The sequence below is a fragment of the Ambystoma mexicanum genome, chromosome 9 (assembly GCF_040938575.1).
Source record: "Ambystoma mexicanum isolate Mex_15411 chromosome 9, UKY_AmexF1_1, whole genome shotgun sequence".
In the NCBI taxonomy this organism is placed as follows: domain Eukaryota; kingdom Metazoa; phylum Chordata; class Amphibia; order Caudata; family Ambystomatidae; genus Ambystoma; species Ambystoma mexicanum.
This window is the reverse complement of record NC_090931.1, coordinates 269,952,318-269,968,236: the sequence shown is the minus strand read 5'-3', so window position 1 is coordinate 269,968,236 and position 15,919 is coordinate 269,952,318.

Sequence of the window (15,919 nt, the reverse complement as noted above, 5' to 3'; positions counted from 1 at the left end):
TGGTCACGTGGCACTAGCCACGTGACCCATGACAACATCCTGGGAGCTTCCATGCTCCCAGGGGTTCACTCTGCAACACTCTGTGAGTTCTGCTTCTGGAAGCCCTCCCATGGAGTTGGAATTGTCTAATCACTGACATACGCAGCGCTCACCCTGATGAACGCTCGACTGACCAAAGCCAAGAGGCTAGGGGAAGTCTCTGCTGAATGATTGTCTGACAAACCCCAGAGGCTTTTGAAACTCTCTGATGAACACTTACTTGACAAAACCTAGAGGCTGAGGAAAGTCTATGCTGAACACATGCGTGAAACAACCAAGAGGCAGACGAAAGTCTCTGATGAATATATACCTGACAAAGCCAAGACATCGGTGGAAGCCTCTGATGAACGCTTTCCAGACAAAACTAAGAGGCAGAGAAAGTCTCTGAGGAATGCTTGCTGACAAAGCCAAGAGACTGATAAAAGTCCCTGATTGCAGTTTACCTGAGTAAACAGAGAGACTACTGGACACATTTTTGGAATACTGGATTAAGAACACCAAGAGACTGGTGGGGGTCTCTGAGGAAAGCTGGCTTAACAACACCAGGGGGTTTCAGACAGAGACGGTTTCGCCAGCTAAAGCACAAATATTGTGGAATGCATGGTAAGGTGCTCCAAGTCAGAATTGACTTAGGAACTCAAGAGGTACATGAACGCTTCTCCAAGGCCATTGAGGAACATGGACAGGAGGTTGGTGAGAGCCATTAGAGAATATGTGTGAGAAAGAGAAAGAAACATAAAAAAGAGTGTCTTTCTAATTAGCTTATCCATACCATGGCATGCATTTGAATAAGAAAAGAAATATCAAAAGTGCATGACTCTTCTTCTTGATTACGATTCTCTATACATGGTGTTAGTAGTGGGATTGCAGGATTTGATGGAAATTCCTTACACACGATAACAGTAAAGCATCAAAAGGAGATCTAGAGACCAGAATAAAAGTACCTGCCCGCCCACATTTTTCAATAGGCTATATGTAAGACGTTGTTGAATTTTGCCAAGTCATCCATCTTTTCTTAAAATGCTGAACGTGGAGAATAAATAGAGTTCAAACATTTCATTAGATGAACAGGGTTTATCATGTGGTCCAAAGTGGAATGTTCATAACGTGTTTTTCCTCAATGTTTTTCAGTCTCATAGTCTTTGAGAACATTGTTTCCACTATCTCATGTGCAGTCTTTCTACTTCCAAGCTGTTTCCGATGGTTTCTAGAGACTTTTAGTCCCAGCATGCCCTGTTTTTCTGTACGACCTGGTTCTCAATGTCTTGAGGAACACTGCCTTTCAGGTTTCAGCATGCAATGTTTATCAGGGGTACATTGTTGTCTTTAAATGAATGCATAAAAGCATCGAATATTGCTTCTACGCCTCCATGTAATGATGTGCCCCATTTTCCTGCTGTTCCAATTGTAGGAGAGGAGCAAAGTGGAGTCTCTGCGTTGCTTTCCTCGTCCATCCTGGAAAAGCACACAGTGTTACACCCGCATGGGATTTTATGCAGGCTTAAAACCAATGAATTCCAATCAAATACGCCCCGCATTTAGCTGGCAGACTCCATTGGAATCCATCATAAATTATTGCTCGCAAGGCATAATGTGAAGCCAGCTTTTCATTTCTCACACAGCGGAGAGAAAAAGTGAATAGCAAATGTGGTGCCACGTTGATTTACTCTTCACATTTACACTTCACTTTGTGAGTGTTGAGAATCGCATGCAGAGGACCCTTCGGCACGTAGGTGTTTGTGTGGGCGGGGTCCCCTGCACACAATTAGCAGTGTATTTAAAAAAGAACCCCACAACGTTTCTTGGCACTTTGAATTCAGGAGTTTACTGAATCCGTGAACATTTGCAATGGTTGAGCAAAATGAGCTATGGCATGAGAGTCCTGCAGTGCAGAACAGATTTCCATCTCATTCAGGAGCCTAACGCATGTCTCTCACTCCTACAGGGGCCAGGCTGGGAAGGTGAGTGGAGGTGGAAGGCTACGCCATTCCCAAAGGGCACCAAAAGAATGATAAGGGTCTTCAAAATCACATAAGGTGTGCTGGGAATATTTTAGGTTCGTGTCTTTTTCCCATCTATTGTTTCTCAATAGCAATAATGTTATCCTACCAAGAGGCAGTAACATGCCAATATTCACTGAAACCAATCAAAACACATAGGAGCTCATTTTCTAGAGTGGCGTAATGTTAATGGAAGGTGTAAAAGCCTTGATTGATGGTTTTACTATTTCCATTCACGTCACGCCACATTTTCAATCATTTGTTTGGAGGAGAGGAGGTGTGGAGGGCAACTTGCGTTTTCGCCACTTCCTTCCTTTGCGCCATACATATTCTCCAACATTTGCGCCCGCACTGAGCAGGCGGACCTGTGAGGGTATAAAAGGAGGAAACTGACAAGGAGGGGTCATTTTGTGGGCTGTAGACTCTTATTAAATCAATAAAGAAACCTATCCCTCCTAACTTCTAAGGGGCTTGCCCTGCCTCGAACCTATGAAAACTGGTTCCATGTGAAAATGTCCCCAACAAAAAGACAGTCTTTACAAAACGTTGTTGGGAAAAGGCTGTGGTGATCACTCCATCATTATGGAGTTTAGTTTTGTATTGTCCCCTGCATTCCAAGGAATGGAAGGGAGGACACCCCTGCAACCCCCGAACCCATTATACATTCGAGGGAAGCAGGGGACACCCTCGCAACACTCACTCCCCTTGAATGATGGGACTCAGCGACTTGTTACTGAGACAGCCATTTACCAGAAACCTTTTGTAATGACTGAATTTTTTGTTGGGGACATTTTCACTGGATACAGGTAAACTTTGGTACGTTGTCGGAATGTCCATCAAAATTGTTCTCCGTCCTCCGTCAGAAACCAACTAATCTAACCCAAACACTATAAACATAAGTCCTTAACTAAAGTGAAGGTCGTGTTTCCTTCACCAGGAGAAGGATTCTCTTCTCCTGGTGTCTTGCGTCCATCTTTTTGTAGAAGTAACTCCTTCAATTTTCCATCACAAAGGCCCATGGGAATGACTCGCTTCTCCTGGTCTTTCTATAAAATTTCTCCACAGTGGTCTTTAAGCACTTTTGCAGAAAACTTGGATTAGTCTCTTTAACTCCTTCCAAGAAGTATAGAAGCTCACAGGTTTATGTGGCTTCCACTTAACACTTTAATGAGTGGCATCTTTCCCAGGGTTCTCTGTGTCTTTCTGGTATGTCTCTCTACTGGTTTCTTTATCATGATGAGGGATTTGGATCCCAAAGCACTCAGGTTTTCCAATGGTGTTTGTTGGGTCACTGTAACGTGGGAGATGGCTCCCAATCCCCTCTGTTTTAATAGTGGTGTTTGCTGAGCCACTGTGATGGGAAGATGGCACCCAATGTGATCTTCCTGGGCAGTAGTATTACGTGGACCACTGTGACGAGCGAGATAACTCCCGACACAATCTGCTCTACCAGTGATATTTGTTGAAGCACTGTGATGAGGGAGATGACTCCCGAACCACTCTGCTTGGGGAGTGGCAGTGTGTGGATCCTGTGATGAGGGAGATGCCTCCCGATGGACTCTGCTTTAGTTGGGCCCCTTCCCGGAATCCACCCAGTCTTCCCACCATTCCGGTTATATGTGGTCTCTTGAAGACACGGCTCCTGTTCTTCGCTGGGTCGCGGCGGCATCTCTTTATTATTTCTGACTCCTGCCTGGCTCTGCAGCAGGCTCTTGCTGGTGTTCTTGATGCTGTTTCCGGACCCGACAGTCCACCTTTCTGCAGTCACACTACCACAAAGTGAGTCGGCTCCCTGATGACTCCCAGGACTCTCCAGCAGCATCCTGTCCTTCCTGTCCACCTCCTGGAGAGACGGCCCTGCTACACCTGCAGCGTTCCAAGTTTGAACTTCCTGGGATTCGTTTGCGTACTCCTGCGGCCTTCTGTGATGATATCCAGCTTCTCTCTGCTTCTTCTTCTTCATGCTTTCTTTCTCTTAGTCCTTCTTCTCCTTTTACCTTGCCCCGTTGGGTCCTCCCGTGGAGCACTGCAATGCTTACTCTACCTCCATGGAACAATCATCATGTTTCCTCTGGGGCCACCTTGTCCACAGTACATCTTGGATTACCTCCATTGTCTATGCAATGCTTCCTGTGTTCTTCTTCATCTCAGTACTATTGCAAGTCAAAACCTCAGAAACGTTATAGTGGCCCAAAGACTTAGCTTCTGCTAATGACAAGGAAGGAGTTGGCAGTAGTAATATTTTATGTAACTGACAAATGGGGAGATTTTCTTCCAGATAAATGTCCTTGTCCACAGGAGGGGAGTCCCTCCCTATGAGGTCCTCCTGCGTGTTACCACCCCAAGGGAGACTATCGGGTAGCGGCCTCACCTCCCTAGCCTCATAAGAAAGGGTTCCCCCTGGGGAAAAGTGACGAGCCCTGATGAATCATCGCAGATCACATAAGGATCCATTGTACATGCTGCCTGCCATGCTCGCATTACAGGCATCGTGTACAATTACAATAAACCCTACCCGACATGCATAGTTGTAATTGTGAACACTGCTTACCATGCGTGCATTTGAACCTATCACTCTTTTAATTGCCCATATTGTCAATATAATTTGCACATAATGCCATTATTTTGGCCTGAATTTATTTACGATACAGACTTGACACAGCACTCCAAAATGCTGTTTATAATTTCATCACAAGGTGTCATTCAACCGGATTAAAAGCACCAGCACCTGCAATCCCTGGTCTTGGCCACAAATGCACTGTGAGGAGGAATAAAGTATGGCATAGTCCTCCTTAAAGCACACAGACATTCAGCACCCATCATCATTTTCTGCAACATTGGTATACAAAAGGTTGAGTACTTGCCTGGCTCCCATATAATATTGGGAATCGGGACTCATCTGGTGAACAGCTCATCAATTAGGTAGAGAACTCATACAACTTATTTGTAGGCACTCCCTCAATGTTATTTTGTTGGTATCCTGTGAAAAGAAAAAATTGTGGTCACAATAACTTTGTAGTAAAAACGTTGTAAAGCAAAAAGTAGTCAAAATGCAGCTTAAAAGTAGCCAGAAATGCTGTGCTGTTAGGATTTGCATTAGGGTTAAGGGTGGCATGAAGCGCTTGTGATTGCCTAGGTCAGGTTTAGGATAGGGGTTATGGTTAGAGTAAAGATTTTTTTTTAGAATTAGGATATGGGTTGGGGTCAGCGTGATAGTGGAGGGCTGGTCAGTGGCAGAGCCGTGGGGCAGAGGATGCAGCAACCCCCTGGCTCACCCCTGGTGGGCCGTGCGCCCCCCCATCCTCTGGCTGCTGCCCTAATATCTGCCCCCCAATTACCAAAAGCTGCCTCCGCTACTGGGCTGGGGATGGGGTTTGGTTAGGGGTTATGGGCTAGCGGAGAGTAAGTGTTGCAGTGTTAAGTTAGCGATTGCTGTGAGGGTAGGGTTCACAGATTAAGAGTTTGGGTTAAAGTTAAAGAAAGGGCTAGGGAGGTTGGCGAGGGCTAGTGATGTTGGAGTAGGGCAAGGGTTTGGATAAACCTAGGGGTTATGATGGTGTAATGGTTAGGTTATAGTTAGTGTCACGGTGTATTTACTCAGTGTTTTTGATCCAGTCACATGCAAATAAGATGCTTTAGAGCTCGGAAGGGTGGAGAGCTGGTGATTGCCTGCTTTTATTAGGGCTTTGGGTCATTGTTAGGGTTGCATGTTTGTACTTTTGTGTGCTTAAAAAGGCCTTTTTGGTGACCTTTCACTGCAACATTTTCACACTTTACAGTTCTTGTTTAGAATGGAAAACTGCTTCTTGCTGGCTACATTTTCACATGACTACATTTTCCTGATAACCTTTTCCATTAAAACCATTTTGTCTTATCTGGTGGGCGCTAATGACCTAACTTTATTTTGTCATGTGTCTATTACTAGTTGTTTTTAGGTAGTACCTGCTTTTTTCGGGTGTATTATTTCTAAGCCTACATTTGTTTTCGGCGAGCCAGCTCCTGAAATCTAATCGGATTCAAGCATAGGGCAGCAGCTAGTCTGTTCATTCTACTTTATTAGTTAATTATTTATGTATCGTTGTTAATTATTCCTTGCTTTTTTCAGGAGAATGTACAATCCTACACAGTTAAAGAAATTGCATCTGCATTTCACTGTTTGTGCTTTATCTGCATCTGTGGGGGTTGCTTGGGGTGCTCAACCCCTGCAACCTACTAGGATTTGAGTATGGGACTCCAGTGAAGCACGTGACGCTAAAGCACTTTCAAGCAGATAGGCATTCTGGAGCCTCTCATTCCCATCATGCTCTAGGTCCATGTTCCTGAAACCCTCACTCAGCTGGGACAGGTCATATTGTCTTGATCCCTATTGCAAGAATAAACACTATTATTATCATTTTATTGGCTCACGCATAAGGTTATCGCTGATTTATTTTTCATGTTTTCTTTCAGACAGATATAAACACAGCACTCCCTGTGAGCGTATTTATAAAAGACAGGAGAGCTGTGTTTGGGAAAGCTTCCGCAGTCAAGGTGCATTGGCTGAGGACTACAGGAAGTTGTTGTGGTACCTGCGCTTAACCTTTTAACTGCCATGGGTTTCCCCCCCCCAGTGCCAAGGCCTTTTTTGGTGATTTTGGTATTTCGCCATTCAATGCCTTCTAACGTTTTCTGTTTCATTAAGACATGCACAGTAGCCGACATGATCTATTCCAGTCTGTAGGTGCTGTTCCAATCCTGGTATTAGGATATGATCAGGTATGGGTTGAAGTACTTAAATGTGCACTATGACCTCTCTGAGTTAGTATGAAAATGGCCGGCTGCGTCACCTGTCCCCCAAGGTCAACCCACACAATGCCTTGAAAAGATAATAGTACAACACAGTAGTGGGGAATGGTGTATCGTGCTCTCAGGGTAGAGGGATTTACATTTTATCTTATAGTACAGTCCTTAGAACAGGTGCTACAGTACATTATACTGTATAGCTACCTCAGCGCTGATGCAATTTGCATGTGTATGTAGCCATTTGACCTAATACTTTAATACTTGTCACGATAATCCATATATTCATTTGTTTCCAATAATACATAACAAACACGCATAATTATGTTTTTTATGTTATCAAAAATATTCTTGAATGTATTGCCTTGCAATATGGTCACATATATGTTTATGCTTTGTCATGTCAGCCTCGAGGACGACAAAGGTCAAATCACGTGTCGGCTGACCTTTCTTGACAATAAATTATCTATTGGAAGACTTGAGGATCTAAAGAACTTATTATTATACCTAATATATGTTGACTAAAGTGCAAGAGGCAGAGCACGCTTCACCATTCCCCACCACTCTGTTGTGCTACAATCCTGGTATTATTCTTTGGGGACTTGTGATTCTGCTTTCCCTATTATACAACTCAGACTACAAATCCCAGAATGCAACAGACACGCCAGGATTGGATAAGTGTCTACAGATTTGAATGTATCGTGATGGCAACAATGGAGTGCCATAAAAGGTACAGTATAATGTACTGTAGCACCTGTTCTAAGGACTGTATTATAAGATAAAATGTAAATCCATCTACCCTATCCCAGTGTCACTGTAAAAACTGAATTTTGGGCTTAGCTCCTGAGAGTATAGCACCAACAGATTGCTACGCCCTGCCCCTGTCTCAGAAGCTCGCCATCTTTGTGAATCTCCACTCCCTGAGCCGAGAGCACACTTCTGAGCTCTACAGTAGTAGTCAGCCCATCCCTCAAGTGCACTTTGCACTGCCACTACACCCTATGGTCCAAGCTGATTTTCAATGGACTATTCAGCCAGAAACAATGTGTGCCTTTTAACTGAGACTTTCTCTCTGTCTATGTTTTTCTACACAGACTCATCTGTAGAGCAAACAATCCCCTATCCCACCCCCAACGTCTCGCTAGGAATGTTATTTTATCCATGTTGCAGGTATTCACATATTTACCAATGTCTTCCTTTCTGTTAACCACTCCATTATGTAAGTGCCAAGGACGAGGTATCTCGTCCTTGGGATTACCTCCCTGTTGCTAAGGACGAGATCCCTCATCCTCGGCACTTAAGAGGTTAATGAAACAGAAAACGTTAGAAGGCATTGAATGGCGAAATACCAAAATCACCAAAAAAGGCCTTGGCACCGTACCGTGTTAGTATGTTTCCCATCCCTTTCCACAATATAGGCCCTGGAAGAGTTTTATATGGGGGTAAAGTACTGTGTGTTGCATTCTTGTGGCTACCTAGTTGCAGGGATCCATGTCATTAGCATGCAGTATGTTTGTTTTCCATGTACCATGATCTCAGCTGCAAAGTCTTATTGGTGCCCTAAAAGAAGTCCTGCACCTGCAGGCTCCCTCGCCTCCCAGGATAATTTGCAATGGAATGTGCAACATGAATCTTTTAAATGGCACTGTCTGTCTATGCATTTCCACAGAATCATTTTAGTGTGAACTGAACTCCTCGACGTTTTAGGGCAATCCTTCTCCAATACAACTGCCCCTCGCCTCCAAGAAGGTTGAAGCAAACTTTGCATACCCAAAAGCCCTGCCATGCCCTTGTGCACCATTCAAACCTGCTCAAAACAGCTCTAAATGGAGAGTAGCATACAGTGTGCTCTTTACACGATCACATATTTATTTCTGTTCATCAACATTAGAGGGACCTAGCTTGTTGAGGACTCCACTTACCTCGGCCTTGTTCATGGCTTTATAAACCTGCTTCAAATATCCCTTGAGGGTGCCCGCATCACTTCAATCAGAGTTAACACGCAGCTTATATTTCGGCTGGACTCTTCTCAAGCTGTTTCGCCCCAGAAACTATGAGACTGTTTGGAGAAAGTTGTTAGCTGGTTGTCGGCCAATTGGCTGAAACTGAATGGAAATAAAACAGAGGTACTGGTGGTCGGGCCTCAGGGGAGGGATCATCTCTGGAATTCCCAATACTGGCCTGAGTCACTTGGTCCTTGTCCAGCGCCCTGTGCCTCTGTTAAAAGTCTTGGAGTGAAACTTCTTCCAAACGGATCACGTGAAGCCCAGATTTCTGTCATTTGCAGTGCAGGCTTTGGGAAATTGAAAGCATTGAGGAAACTTCTTCCCCTGCTTCCCTCTGAAAACCGCATTACATTGGTAACATCCATGATAATGGGTTCCCTAGATCACTGTAATGGTATCTACTTGGGGCAGGCGAAGTATCAGATTCAGAGACTGCAAGTTCTCCAGAATTCAGCAGCGCATTTGGCGCCTAACCTTCCGCGTCTGATTCCTTCTCTTGCTCTTTTACATCGCTTACACTGGTTGCCGGACGACGCACAGATCGAGTTTAAGATCCTCTGGATTGTCCACCGAGCTGTGCACAATGTTGGTCCTCATTATCTCAAAAAGAAATTGGAAAGGTACTGTCGAGCAAGAGGACTGCGGTCTGAATCCTGTGTGCTCAAGATTCCTAAATGTCACCGTAAGCATATGGGTGGCCGTTCTTTCTCAGTTCTGGCCCCTAGCTTATGGAATTCCATTCACCAATATATTTGAGAGCACTGGTTGACTATTTCCCCTTTAGGAGAGCATTGAAGACTCATCTGTTCTAATCCTCCTTGTCTTCTTAGTTTAACTTGTGGCAACTGATTGTTTTGGACTAAAAGCGCCTAGATGCCCTTGTGCCTTAGTTTGCGCTTTATACATTTTATAATAATAATAATAAGTGTGGAGACTGAGGCAGAGTCCAGAGCTGACAAAGCCTCTGGCTTTTCTAAATCCTGCAGCCGATAATTATTTTATATTGTTGTCCTGTATTATCCTCAGTGTTCGGATGCCTTAGAGATAAATCCTTTGAACAGGTGTTTACAGCACCCCACAGACAATGCACTCTTGACAAAGGATGTATCCATTAGGCGTCCAAAGATGACTATCCGGCCTGGGCATTGCTTGAAGATGCCTTACTAGATATGGGGCTTCTGTTGTGGTATACTACCCGGGTGACATTGCTTCAGAAACGCCATTCTGTTGAACCTCTGAAACGCAACAGATGTCTTGTCCATTAACATCATTTCTTTGAAGTCCTTGTCTGTCTCGGGCCACTGTTTCGCATGAAGAACCTACTTCTCCTCCTTCACCTTGCAGATCATAGATAACAGCCAAGGCCGTAACAGAAACACAGCATTCCTGCAATGCACACCCATACAATGCATATCAATATTGCACAAAAGGTAAGAATCGTTTTTCACCAGACAGGGTTACAGTCCTACCTACTTCAGTATACCAGGAACCTATTACTTGCCCAAAGACACACCATTACAGTATTACACACAAACAGTGCATATCAGCACAAAATGTAAGGAAGCTGCTTCTTTACCCACTTAGATAACAATTATTTGGCCTGTTGAGACCATTGAATTCAGAGCCAACCCTGGGTTTTTCTGAACATTCTGGGGCTTGCAGCAGACTAGCAGTTCTAGATTTTTAAGCAAAAACCTGGACTGGATAAGCACCTACAGGATGGAAAGGATCACCTTGACAAGTATGAACGCTGTAGGACCACATGACATAAACTAATCCCAAAGCTTCCCCATCAACTCTTCAGCCCATGGCAACTGTAAAGTCTGACTCAGTTTGCAGTGTGCAATTTCCAAACTAGTGTGCGCCGAATATGGCAGATGACTCTGTTTGTCACTTTAATGCTGTGAGTAGATGGCAGTAGAGATTTGAAGTGGGTCACAATTTCTTTCGTCATCTTCCTTAATCAGGGAGTAAATAATCTCAAACAGGTGCCTTAGAGCACAGCCAAAATATAAGCTCATGGAAGCATAGATAAGCATTTACACATCATCCAGTGTCCCCATGTACTCAACTTGGCCAAAACCATGCATCTGTGCATCTGGGCAGCACAGTTGTGGACGACTGTCACATTGTTGAGAGATTGCAGGGGTTCCATTAGTTTCTCTCTGTGCCTATCAGCAATGTGCAAATAAATAAATACATTCACGAATGGATGCTCATTGAGATAAAGGGCCTTTTAACTGGCCAACGTTCATTGAGTGTTTGCTGATATTACAAATGACTAGTACTGTACTGATGCTTCTATTATCAACTGTGCCGAACAGGATCGACTCACACCATGTGTATAGCCTTGGACTTTAACATAACAATGTAATGCCTTCTGGAAGTTCTAGTTTCAGGTTCACTTCAACTGGACCAAAAGGAGTTTGGCAGCAGGTGGCAATAGTATATGAAAAGAAATCGGAGGGGTAATGTGTACCATCTGGTTGTGTCACAGCCACATGCAAAGAATGGGCTGCTACTCTTCCAGAACGCTGTCCTGCACCTGATGTACAATTTGTACGCAGTGCAAAAGGAATCTGCCCAATGAGGCACATGAATCATTGACAGTCAAGGGTAGGTTTCTGTGTGTTTTCACCTCAATGCACATGGCAGCGAATGCTGCAATAGAGCCTGCAAACGGATATGCATGCTCGCAGTGGCTTGCACTATGATTACAAAGAAATAGCACCATTGGAAAAATACTGTTGGGGTTCCCTGCCTGCAGCCACTAGGCACTCCGTTGCACCACACACAGTCGAAGCAGTCCTCCGTGGAGCACTTCCACTTCAAAAATGGTTACTAACTGCATTTGCCTTTCGTAACCTTTCATTGCTGTTCACATGAGCCACTGAAAATTACCTTACGATTCTTAAAATGAAATTGCAATTGTTTTTAGGTGAGAGTTTCTCTCACTGCAAGAAATATAATTGCAATTGTTTTTAGGTGGAAGTTTATCTCATTACAAAAGATGACATTGAAATTGATTGTATTGACTATTATGTGTTGACCCTTTTTCTTATTGTTATTTATTTTGCTTCTATAATGTCTTACGAAAAGGTGCTTTTCAAAAATGTTATGAATCAGTAAAATAAATGCAAAGGTAGAATTATATAACAGGATACAAAAGAAAGAGAGAGATGAAAAAAGAACAGCAGCAAGAAGAACATTAATTGATGACCCTAGAACCCAGTAAAAATGAAAGTCAAGCAACTTGATGAGTTGTTGCCAGACAAAAAGCAAGCCACCACCCAAACAAAAATGTAATATTGGAGAGAAGCAATTATTAAAACAGTCCAACACAGCCAGGAATCCAAGTGATATAAAAAAAATGACGGATATGGGCTTAAAACAGACTAATAAGTCTTGCAACCTGGTCGAGACAATATTAAAAGAAAAGAAGCATTGCACGGGGGCAGGTTGTCTAGAGCATGAACTCGGCACACCAAACCCCAAACTCACCACTGCAGCCAGCTTGCAAAAGTCTTCCGGCAAGACCAGACGCATCTTTCCAGCAAATAATGCAGCTTCAGTGCCAGTGGTAGACCGCACCAACCGTCTTCCCCCTCAAATCCAAATGCGTGCCTCCAGCCTGGCGACCAGTCGTCTCGAGCACAGACCATCCGTGCGATGGGAGACACCTCCAGGTGTACTCTTCAGGACCTCACGTTCCACCCCCAGACCAGGAGACCTCTGCAGATACGACAGCCCCACGGAATGACCGCCAAAAACACAGACACAGCAGCATAGAGCAAACCCAGAGCCGATTTCTCACCGCTTGGGACCCAATCAGCCTTGCCACTCCGTCTCGGTTCTATGAGCATGAGTAGAAGTGCCTACAGGCAACAGCTTTACCAGGAGCCCTCCTAGCAGACCTCACAGCTGCCATCTTGGTGTGATCAAAGCACCTGGAGGCTGATGGTGCACACCATTGTCCATGTGCATTTGCATATTAATCTGTGCATTTTTTTGAAACATAATGTGTGTGTCCATTTTTTATGGCACTGGATGGACTTGTTCTAAGTGCAGATCATTATGTTATAATACTCATGGCAGTCTGCAATATCAGTATAAAAGCCAGTAAATAATGTCCTTATACCAGTTTAGTAGTAATAAGAAAATTATATCACTACTGGACCTGTAATGAACATTCCTGGCCGTTAGGAGCCTGGAAGATTGACTTAATGATCTTGAGCGAAACAAAGTGCCTCATTAGAAGTTTGCTGGTATCCCACTGGTAATTCCACCGGGCTACCGGCAAACGCACCTACCATTACGGCACCTGGAATTTCCGGGATATTACAGATGCTGGCAACGATACGTAAATCCCCATTCCTGGGGGATTACCACTATTGCCGGCACAGGTAACACCGGTGCCGGTAATACTGGCTGTTTTTTTCCAGTGGGGGCCTGATTTACCCCCAGCTCCTGACTGGAGGTAAATCAGTCAACCCCCACTGGAAAATGAGTAGTTTGGCAGTGCAGGAATAGTGGCGGTAATGGAATTGTCACCACTTTTTTCCTGCCCTTCCAAACTTGTAATGAGGCCCTTGGCTTTTATGGGGATCTGAGGGCTCCTAAAGGGCTTTCAGCATACACAGGAGGGCCCAGGAGGGGGTATTGGGTGCATTGTAAGGCCTCCACTGTAAGGCCCTGTCTGCTCCTCGTCGGCCATTCACCATGAAGGCAGGACCATGAAGGCAGGACGCCAGCATCGGGTGCTGACACCCCCCCCTGACCATTGTGGGAAGCTGCAGGTAAGCCCCGTTGGGCTATTTTGCAATCAAAATCTTTCTGCAACTTTAATGTGTGGCGAACGCTCGATCACACGAGCACTCCTTATAACTATTGAATTGGATTTGCTGCACTGCACTACAAAGTGATTGGTTTTGCTGGGAGGGTTCTACCCATTCATTCGCAATTGTGCCTTGCTCTAACAAATACAAAGTTTCTTCCTCAAAAGTGGCTGCCCCATTAGTGTTGCCATGTGACTTCCCTTGCTGAGTGGGTGCCTCCCTGATTGGGCAGCTGGCGGTCCTCTTAACCAACCAGCAGGCACCGGCAGGCGTTAGCTGGCCCCACACCACCAAGGCCCCCACTGTAAGGCCCTGTCTGCTCTCTGTCCACTGCGTGGTCGGGTCTGGAAGGTCTTGCTGCACCCTGCACTAGTGCATTGGGGATGGCCCTCCTACACTCCTCGGAGAAGCTGGAACTATCGTGACACTTTCCCTTCACTGCACCACGGGTTAGTCACCTCTACCTATTAATGCTCCTACCCTTCTGACTTTCCCACCCTCTCTCCATCTCACCTGGACTCCCACTCTTATTGCCTGCGGCTGTACTAAGTTTCACCTTTTGCTAAAATTCAAATCTAGCTGTGCCCTGTGGCTGTGCTATGTCTCAACCTGTTGCTACATTTTGAATCTAGCTGTGCCCTCGGTCTGTACTGTGTTTTCGATTTTGGCTGTGCCCATTGACTGCATTGTGCTACACTGTCCTGCTTTTCCTGTCTTGCTCCGCCTCTTCTGCTTTCCCATCCCTTTACTCTTCTCTCACTCCCTTCCCTTCCCCCCTCTCTCTCCTCTTCCCCATCTTCCACATCACCAATGGCACTCTCTTTTTCTCCCATCTTCTCTAACTGTTTCTCCATTGACTATCCTACCCTTCTCACTAAGACTGGTTGGAAGAAGTTCAAAAAGGATATCTTGGTCTCTAAGCCTGGTCTCCCTATCGCGGACACCTACACAAGCGCATCCTCCAGACAGACCCATACCGACATCCTCTTTGAAGTTCCTTCGCCAGACTGTTGGGCTCCTCGCGTGGTCTGTGCACTCTCTAATTTCTCTTCTTCTGCCATTAATGGTGGTACCCGGTGGGAGGCCCGCCTGGACCCCTTCCATTCTTCCAAGGTAATCAGTAATGTCTACCTGAATGGCACGGTTCTGGTCCAAGGCCCTCAGGCCATCCTTCTCCTCTTTGATACACACTTCCTGCGTCTCATCAACTTCCTTCCTTCTCCTGCTGTGCTCTCTCTCTTCTCTCTGAACTGCTTGTCTCCCAACTCTGCCTCCTCCTTGGCTACCTTGCCCTCTCCTACTTCCTCTTCTGCCCCCCTCCGGCTCCTTCTACACCTCCGCAGGGCATATCTCTGATTTGTACCCCTCCCTGGAAGTGTTACAAGGTTAGCAACCTTCTCCATATTGCAATACTCAACTCGTGCTCGGCTGTCAAACACTCCTCTGACATCTGCAGCCTCCTGGAAGAACTCAACCTCGATGTCCTTAGTCTCACTGAGACATGGTTCACGGCCATCTCTGTCACAAGCTTTGACACTCTCCTCCCTGATGGCTGCAAGATCCTCTCCGCACCCACATCCAACCGTCCTGGTGGGGGTGTAGCCTTGATCTTCCCACAGTGGATTCCTGCCTCTGTGATTCCCATGCAGGCCTACTCCTCCTTTGAATGCCTTTTCTGCAGGCTTTCTCTCTCTCCTGGCCACTCTCTCACCATTGCTACTATCTATCGCCACCTGGACAGACTGCCTCCTTCCTCTCCGAGTAGGCTGACATCTCCTCCTCCCTCCTGGCTTCGACCACTCAACTACTCTCCGTTGGACACCTCAACATCCACCTGGATGTTTTTGTCCCTCCTCTGGACTCTTTCGAAACCTCTGCGACTCTCTCTGTCTTTCTGGTCTTCCCTCTGGCCCGACTCACTCTGCTGGGCACACTCTGGATGTTCTCATCTCCTCTGAGCTCCCCCACTCTAACCCTCTCACTGCTCCTCTCTCCTGGAGCAATCACTTTCTCCTTTCCTCCCATCTCTCCCTCTCTACCCCGCAGGCCAAGCCAGCTCCAGCACTGCCACCTACCTTCTTGGTCATCCGGCCCACCTCTGGCTGACACTCATCCTGACACTGCCCTTTCCAAGCTCCACTCTGCTATCTCTGATACTCTCAATGTTCTTGCCCCTGTCATGAGGATCCACTTGAAGCCAAAAGCCAAGTGCAACTTTTGGTACGACTGACTCTGTCCTCATCAGGCCTAAACGCAAGTG